Source organism: Arachis hypogaea, chromosome 17 (assembly GCF_003086295.3).
Source record: "Arachis hypogaea cultivar Tifrunner chromosome 17, arahy.Tifrunner.gnm2.J5K5, whole genome shotgun sequence".
In the NCBI taxonomy this organism is placed as follows: Eukaryota; Viridiplantae; Streptophyta; class Magnoliopsida; order Fabales; family Fabaceae; genus Arachis; species Arachis hypogaea.
The window spans coordinates 101,420,594-101,430,043 of NC_092052.1; the positions used below are offsets into that span (position 1 = coordinate 101,420,594).

The 9,450-nt window shown below is 38.8% G+C and overlaps 1 non-coding gene across 1 annotated transcript; it reads right to left on the bottom strand.

The window, feature by feature from the left end:
• Positions 1 to 2,672: 2,672 nt before the first annotated feature.
• Positions 2,673 to 2,776, bottom strand: LOC112768497 (small nucleolar RNA R71). The gene has a single exon (XR_003185916.1). It is a non-coding gene; the product is annotated as a small nucleolar RNA R71 (small nucleolar RNA).
• Positions 2,777 to 9,450: the final 6,674 nt, after the last annotated feature.

A 9,450-nucleotide genomic window follows, 5' to 3' on the forward strand; every position in this document is an offset into this window, starting at 1 on the left:
ACTGGAACTTAAACTACCAAGCCATATAATGCTGGAAATGGCGTTTAAGTTACAGTTTAAGCCTAAACTAGAGCTTAAACGCCAGAATCATGAAGGCTAAGAAATGCTGGAACTGAAGTTTAACCTCCAGTTTAACCTTAAACTGGAGGTTAAACGCCAGAATGAGAATTCCACTCAAGAAGCATTTCCACGTTTAACCTCCAGTTTAACCTTAAACTGGAGGTTAAACGCCAGAAGTAAGAAAGGCACCAGGAGCATTTCCACGTTTAAGCTCCAGTTTAACCTTAAACTGGAGCTTAAACGTGTTCGACTGTTTCTCCCCTCCAGGGTTGCTTCCTTCATTTCCACGTTTAAGCTTCAGTTTAACCTTAAACTGAAGCTTAAACGTGTTCGACCCAATTGCTCCTCCAGGGTTGCTTTCTTCATTTCCACGTTTAAGCTTCAGTTCAACCTTAAACTGAAGCTTAAACGTGTTCGACATTTCACACTCCTGGGTTGCTTTCTTCCATTTCCACGTTTAAGTTTCAGTTTAACCTTAAACTGAAACTTAAACTTCAACTTAAACGCCACTTTTTGAAAGAGGTTTCTGGGCCAAATATATTGAAGTTTAAGTTAGCATTTGAGCACAAACATTAACTTAAACATATTATGGTATGAAACCCAATTGAATATCATGGTTTATGGGATTGGGCCTGAAGAATTGATGAGTCTGGAGCTTTAATTTGTTGAGTCTTGTGTCATTACTTGTTTATCACTAAGTTTGCTCAATGAATGTTACAGAATTGGATCACAGCCTCATCAGGATTATGGACCATAAACCCAAAGCAAAAGGAAATCAGGGAAAGGCCTCAAAGCCCAAGAAACACAACAGAAGCTCAATTTAGAAAGTGTATAAATAGGATAGAATTTAAGTTAGTTAGTATCATCGGGAGAGAGTTTGGATCATTTTCTTTTAGTTTTGTAATTGAATTCAGAGCTATGACTCACTAAACCCCTTTCATTGGATTAGGGAGCTCTATTGTAATTCAATGAATCAATAATAGTTTTATCTTCTTCTTCAATCTTTTCTCTTGAATTTTGTTAGAAAGCTTCTCGATCTAATTCCATTGGGTAGTTGTCTTGGGAAAGAAACTACCCATAATTGGAATCCTGCGGAACCTTGGGAAAGGAATAGAGGATTCATGCTAGAGAAGCTTTCTCACAGTGAATTGGATTGGGGTTTGGATGGATATTGTGACATGTAATCCTACCAAATTGTGGTTTATGAAATTGTGTGGTATAATCAGTGATCGAGCATCATCTCTTCTTATGAACATTTAAACCAAGGGATTGGGAATTTGTTCGTTTTTAGAGAGAATTGGTGAGCCAAGGGATTGGGATCCAATCATATAAGATTGCCAAGCAAAATTCAATGAATGCATTGGTTGAGGAAGGAATAAAAATGTTTTGATTCGGAGATCTCAATATCTCCTAACACCCAATGAATTCCCCATTTCTGATCTACCACTTTCTCTTTACATTCTGCAATTAAATTCATGCAATCACCCCTATCCCTTTTAATTTCAGCAATTTAGCTTGTCGCTCTTTAATTCATGCAATTTTACATTCCGCAATTCTCATCTAAATCTTGATTCCGCTCAACTAGAACATACTTCTAATCCGAATTGCTCACTCAACCAATCCTTGTGGGATTCGACCTCACTCTATTGTAGTTTTTACTTGACGATAACCGGTGCACTTGCCGGAAGGAATTTTGCCGATCGTGCAATTTCCTAAATCGTAGCATAACAAGTTTATGCGCATCAAGTTTATGGCGCCGTTGCCGGGGATTGGTTTTCGATTGACAATTCTCAAATTGGAAGTTAACTAGATTGAGCATTCTTTTTGTTTTGATAATTTAGTTCAAGTTACTTGTTGAATTTTTAATTTCTGCACTCTGTTACATGCTTTCTTTCTTTATGCCTTTAAATTCAAGCAACTAACTCACTGACTCACTAACTATTTGAATTAATTCCTCAACTACTCTAACCATACTCTTCCATTAACCAAGAGTATTTCACTTGTTTGTTGCCTGTGCTGTGTTCTTGTATGACAGGTAGGAGAGGAGAGACATCAACTCCTCCATATACCGAACCGGAGAGGACCCTTCATAGACTTAGAAGGGAAGCAAGAGGGAAGAGAGTACTGGGAGAAGAAGAATCTGAAGGAGAATCTGAAGACAATTTTGAGGAAGCTCTAGATCTCAACATGGATAGAGAAGTTCACAACCATGAGAGAGCTGATGGAAACAATGCCATTCCGAGAGGAGGGTTCTTAGTTCATACATAAACCCAACCTCTGGGAATTGTGGTAGCAGCATTCAGAAACCACCCATTCAGGCCAACAATTTTGAGCTCAAACCACAGCTAATATCACTTGTGGAGAATCATTGTTCATTTGGTGGGAGTGCTAATGAAGATCCAAACCAACATCTCACAAAATTCCTGATAATTTGCGACACTGTGAAGTCCAATGGAGTCCAGGAAGATACCTATAAACTGCTCTTGTTCCCATTTTCACTTAGGGACAAGGCAGCTAAGTGGCTGAAATCATTCCCAAGGGGGAGCCTAACAACCTGGGATGAGGTGGAAAGCAAGTTTCTGGCACGTTTCTACCCCCCACAAAAGGTCAATAGGCTTCGATCTGAGGTTCAGACGTTTAGACAACAAGATGGTGAAACTCTCTACGAGGCATGGGAGAGGTTCAAGGATTTGACAAGGAAATGCCCACCAGACATGTTCCATGACTGGGTGCAATTGCACATTTTCTATGATGGACTTTCTTATGAATCAAGGAAGGTTGTAGACCATTCATCAGGAGGTTCATTGAACTGGAAAAAGACTGTGGAAGAAGCCATTGAAGTGATTGAGACAGTGGCTGAGAATGAGTACTACTATGCATCAGAGAGACACAACACTAAGGGAGTCATGGAGCTGAACCATGTTGATACATGAGGGCACTGCATTCTTTGTTCATTATTACAGTTTGTCCTCCCTTCAAAACTCTTTTCTTGCTTAGCAATTCCTTTAAATACTTGATATGTGTAGGCATCTGCTGGAGAATCTCAAGGAAGGGAATATTGATATGGAGAGACTTAAATGTCTCTAAAAACCTTGAATAGGTTTTCCCTTTTTCACCTCCTCCTAACCTCTGAGGAAATGGTGCTTTTGGTTGGTACGTTTCCAGCATGCCTTTTTACAGTTCCTTGGCTTGCTCAGTTTCACTTTCCTGCTTAGCTTCTTCCACACCTTCCTTCAAGATTTCTGGCTCTTGTTCTGAGGGTCTGATTCCTTCTTCTTCTGAGACTTCCTTCAATATGGTGATGGCCTTGCATTCTTCCCATCTCACTCCCTTTTGTTCCCCTTTAGGATTCTTTTCTGTGTCACTAGGGAACACTGCAGTTGACTTGGGGGCCTGTTGAGATAGCTCTCCTACTTGAGACTCCATCCTCTTGAGTTTTTCACCATGGTTCCTTAAGGTAGATCTCACATCATCCCTAAAGCTTTTCAACTCACTTATGTCCTGACCCATGTTTGCCAGCATTCCTTCTATCCTGTTTAATTGATCTTGAAATTGTTGGTTCGGATTAGGTTGGGTAGGTTGATTATTTTGGCCATGATATGATGGTTGGGAGTAAGTGTTTTGTGTAGCTTGGTATATCTTTGGTTGGAGTTTTGGTATGTGGACTTGTTATGTTGGTTTTGCTGGTTTCCCCACCCAAAGTTTGGGTGGTTTTTCCAGCCTGGGTTGTAAGTGTTGGAATGTGGATCATATGGTTGCCTTTGTTGATTTCCTACATAATTGGCCTCTTCCCAATCACCTCCTTCAGTGCTTACTTCTTCGTGATCTTGTGTGTGTATTGCAGCCACTTGCTTTGTTTCTAATTTCCTGGTGAGCTCTGCTAGTTGCTTGGCAAACACCTTGTTTTGGGCTAGAATTGTATCACACGTGACAGACGCCACGTGCAGAAAAAGCAGAAAACACTACCAGCGATTTCTGAAGCCCTTTTTGGCCCAGATCTAAGTCCATAAAACACATATTAGAGGTTATAAAGTGGGGGAATGCATCCATTTAGGGAGCTTTCGAATTATTCACTTTTCATGATTTAGATGTAGTTTTTAGAGGGAGAGGTTCTCTCCTCTCTCTTAGGATTTAGGATTAGGATTTCTTATTATTTCAATTTAGTATTTCAACTCTTTATCAGGTTCAATATTCCTTTTACTTTATATTTCTCTTTTACTTTCAGATACTTTAATGCTCTCATTTAATTACTTATGTTGCCAAATTGGCTTGTGAACTCTTTATGTTTAGATTGATTTTCTCTTATTAATGCAATTGAGGTATTTCGGATTTATAATTCTTATTTAGCTTTTCATATCCTTGGCTTTAATTGATTAACTGGAAATTCTTGAGTTATTAAGCTTATCGTGATTGATTGTTATGTTTGCTAATTGAATTGAATTCCACTAACTCTAGTCTTTCCTTAGGAGTTGGCTAGGACTTGGGAAATCTAACTAATTAGTTCACTTAACTTTCTCTTGCTTTCTTAAGGGTTAACTAAGTGGGATTAATTTCAATTCTCATAAGAATAACTAGGATAGGACTTCCGAATTTTCATGCCTTGCCAAGAGCTTATTTTATAGTTATTTATTTATTTTACTTGTCATTTAAATTACTTGTTCCTTACTTTCAAAACCCCCAATTTACAAAACTCATAACCAATAATAAGAACACCTCCCTACAATTCCTTGAGAAGACGACCCGAGGTTAAATACTTCGGTTATCAATTTCAAAGGGGTTTGTTACTTGTGACAACCAAAATATTTGTAAGAAAGGATGATTGCTTGGTTTAGAAACTATACTTGCAACTTGAATTTATTCTGAATTCTAAACCGTCAAGCATCCGTTCTTCACTGTGCTAGCGCGGCTCCCATGGCAAAGTTTGAAGCATCACACATTATTTCGAATGGCCGACTCCAATCCGGCCCTCTCACGACGGGAGCTTGGGTTAATGCCACTTTGAGCTTGTCAAAAGCCTCCATGCATTCTTTGCTTAGATCAAATTCAACATCTTTTTGCAACAATCGAGATAGAGGCAATGCTACCTTACTAAAGTCCTTTATAAATCTTTGGTAAAAACCTGCATGTCCAAGGAACCCTAAAAGGGTTTACCAAAATACAGAATTTTAACCCTGTTTCTCGAAGTCAACCTCTAAGAGGGACCAGATACAAAATATACAAGGTGGAGAATCTATATACATATATACATAAACCAAATATAAACCCTAAGTCCCGAAATAGTTCTTTGCTTCCAAGAGTCTCCAACATGCTCAACGAGGTGCCTCTCGACCTGCATCTGAAAATAATATTATATGTATGGAACGAGAACCGGGGATTCTCAGTATGGTAATGGTGCTTACATAGTTAATATAAAAGGTCCCGAAAAAGTCAGAGGCATTCCTAGAACTCCGACACTCAGATTTAAACTTAAGAAAGTATTCTAAACCAGAAATTGGGTAAGTTATTTAAGGTGTTTAAGTTCTAAATCTATCTTTATCCTAACACTTCACTTTTTTTCTCCTCTAAACCTCCTAAACACCGGTGAAACTACCCTCAACGTCACCTCTGCCAGCATCAGGAATTTCTCAGTTGCAAAGACATACAATACAAACAAAGAAAATACAAATATGGATAGCAAGTACAGCAGATAGGACAACTAGCAATTAATTACAGCTAAACAATTAGGCAAGCCAAAACAATGGCCACTCAAGCAAAACATACAATATGCATATGATGTATGCCTATCCTATGGCTGATGATATCATCTGTCGGTTATATAGCCAATCCGACATGTCCTAGTAGTTAACCCCGGATATTATCTCTCTGGTGCGCTCAATTCTCTCAGCACATCGGCTAACCGTTAGAAGGAGAGTGTCATGTCACCATTAGAGGGATTATGTGCCCTGTCACCTGGTGCACGAAACTGGCTCCGCAGAATTTGCACAGATAGACCAACAAGTATACTGGGTCGTCCAAGTAATACCTCAGGTGAGTGAGGGTCAATCCTACGGAGATTTTTGGTTTGAGCAAGTAGTGGTTACCTTGCAGATCTTAGTTAGGCGAATAAAAATTATAGTTTGTCACGGAAAATGCATAAAAAATAAAACGTTACTGGATAGATGAGAAATCAACGGTATGAGAACGGTTGAGGCTTCGGAGATGCTTTGTCTTTCCGGATTAACTTTTCTTACTGTCTACTTCAATAACTTTCTGATTCCTTCAATGGCAGCCGTAAGTGATTAACTCATGTCCTCTCAACAAGTTAACCTCCTCCACTGCAGTAATCCACCACGTTGAGATGACTCATGTCCTCTCATCAAGCCACCTCTAGATTTTTTACTGTAGCAGAAGATGAAGCTCTAAGCAATCTACTCCCCTTCACGATCCTACTCAAGGTGCCACAGAAAAGGCAGATCTTTCTGATCAGAAAGTGTTGCTTCTCTGACTCTAGCCTTAACGCCACAAAGACCTCACTTATCCACGGTCAACGGCATTTTGTGTCACGTATCCAAAGTTTTCCAGGTACTCTATTGGACTGCAATGCAATCTCTAGCTTTGATTCAATGCTATCCGGGTCAGGACTCGCACGAAACCCATGTAGAACAAGGGTGACTGTCACGGGTCACCCTCAATTCATGATATGAAGAATGATAATGCATAAAAGAATAGAAATCAGACATATTGAACTAGAACGGTAATATTATTGATCCATGAAACTCAACAGAGCTCCTAACCTTAACCTTAGGAGGTTAGTGACTCATGCTATTCGAAAATACAGTGAAAAACGTAAAAGTGGGCAAGAGTTTTCTAACAAGGGTGAACTCTTGTATATATATACTAATCTACTAACTCAGAATTACAGAAATAAGATAAACTAGTCTTGTAGTGCGAAAATCCACTTCTAGGACCCACTTGGTGAGTGTTTGGGCTGAGTTTGAGTGTTTCCCACGAGCAAATAACCCTTAGGGGCATTGAACGCTGGCTAAGGACTCCCTTTTGGGCGTTGGATGCCAGCTGCTCCCCTGTGAATGCTAGACGCCAGGAATGAGGCTAGTGGCTGGTGTTGAACAATAGTTTTGGGCCTTTATTTCCAAAGCAAAGTTTGGTCTATTATATATTTCCAGAAATCCCTGGATGTTAGCTTTCCATAGCCATTAAGAGTGCGTCATTTGGACTTCTGTAGCTCTAGAAAAGCTCCTTCGAGTGCACGGAGGTCAGATCCTGACAGCATCTGCAGTTCTTTCTCTGTCTCTGAATCAGACTTTTGCTCAAATTTCAACCAGAAAATACCTAAAATCACTATAAAACACACAAACACAAAGTAGAATCCAAAATTGTGAATTTTGCACTAAAACCTATGAAAACATAATAAAACTTAAACAAAACATAATGAAAACTATATGAAAATGATGCCAAAAAGCGTATAAAATATCCGCTCATCAGAACACCAAACTTAAATTGTTGCTTGTTCCCAAGCAACCAAAAATAGAGTATGATTAAAGAGAAGAGAAGGATACAATAAATCTCAGAATTCTCAACGAAGCTCAGTTTCAATTAGATGAGCGGGACCAGTAGCTTTTTACTTCTGAATAGTTTTGGCATCTCACTTTCCATTGAATCTCAGAATAATTGACATCTTTAGGAACTCATAATCCATATGATATTATTGATTCTCCTAGTTTAGTTCTTTTTTATTCTTGAACATAACTTATTTTGAGTCTTGGCCATGACCCTAAGGGCTTTGTTTTCCAGTATTACCACTGGATACATGAACGCCATAGACACTTAACTGGGTAAACCCCTTAGGATTGTGATTCAGCTTTGCTAGAATTCCCAGCCAGTGGTGTCCAGAGTTCTTAAGCACACTCTTTTCTTTGGACCACGACTTTAACTACTCAGTCTCAAGCTTTTCTCTTGACACCTTCACACCACAAGCATATAGTTAGGGAGCAGCTCATTTGAACTATTTAGGCCAAGATTTTGTTTCTTTTTGGCCCTCTAACCATTGATGATCAAAGCCTTGAATCCTTGCTCTTTCCTTTTGGTTTAAAGAGCTACTGGCTTTTTCTGTTTCTTTCTTTTTCTACTTGCTCTCTCTCTCTTTTTTTCGATACTTTTCTTTCTTTTTCTCTTTGCTGCTTTTTCTTACTTCAAGAATCAATTTTTTGGATTTTTCAGATCACCAATAATACGTCACTTTTATCATCATTCTTTCAAGAGCCAACATTCTTAACTCCAATATCAAATGTGCACTGTTTATTCATGCATTCAGAAAATAAAAGCAATGCCACCACATCAAATAATTGAACTATTCTTAGTATAAAATTCAAAATTTATGTATCATCACTGCTTCCAAAAAAAATCAAAATTTTATTCAAGTTCAATAAGATGATAAGAGGAACATTTTATAGCTAATTGGAAAATAAAAACTTGAATCCGAATAATACTCATGCACTTCCTAAATTGAAAGACAGAAATTTAAATAAACATAAAAACTTAAAGACTACTAGTGATCATGTAAATTTAAACATGAGAAATAGGAATTAGAATAGCCACAGAAATAGGGAGGTGGAACTCAACCACCTTAATCATGGGAGGCGTTAGACTTTTCAGGAGATAATTTTTGACGCTTCAGTTATTCTAGCTCACGCCCCTGCTTCTCTTGTTTCTTGACCAGTTTGCAAAGCATACTAGTATGATCTTTTTGCTCCTCTCTTAACTGATCCAAGGAGGTTTACAATTGTGCAACAGATACTTCTAGCTGGGTCCAATATTCCATTGGAGGGATCTCTTGCACTTGAAAAGGCTCAAACGCCTTCTTTTTGGGTTGATCAGCTGGTACTTGGGTGCTTTCCATCACTTGCTTGGTGATTAGGCTTTCTGATAGGATAAATGAGTCTCTGTTAATCATGACTCCAGCCTCTTTACACAAGCAAAATATAAGGTTTGGATAAGCCAATTTGGCTTGAGTTGACATCCTGTTTGCAACCTTGTACAGCTCAAAGGGAATCAGTTGGTGGACTTCCACCTCATTTTCCATCATGATGCAGTGAATCATCACAGCCCTTCTGATGGTAACTTCAGAACGGTTGCTAGTAGGGAGTATGGAACGCCCAATGAAATCCAACCAACCCCTAGCAACTAGTTTGAGATTTACTCTTCTAAATTGGTTTGGATTACCTTTTGTGTTGTTGATCCACTTAGTTCCAGGCAGACATATATCTTCTAGAATTTGATCCAACTTTGAATCAGCCACCACCCTCCTATTAAAGGATTCTAGATCATCCTTTTGGGAAGGTAACTTGAAGATCTATCTCACCTTGTCAAGATAAAAATAGAGAGTCTTCCCTC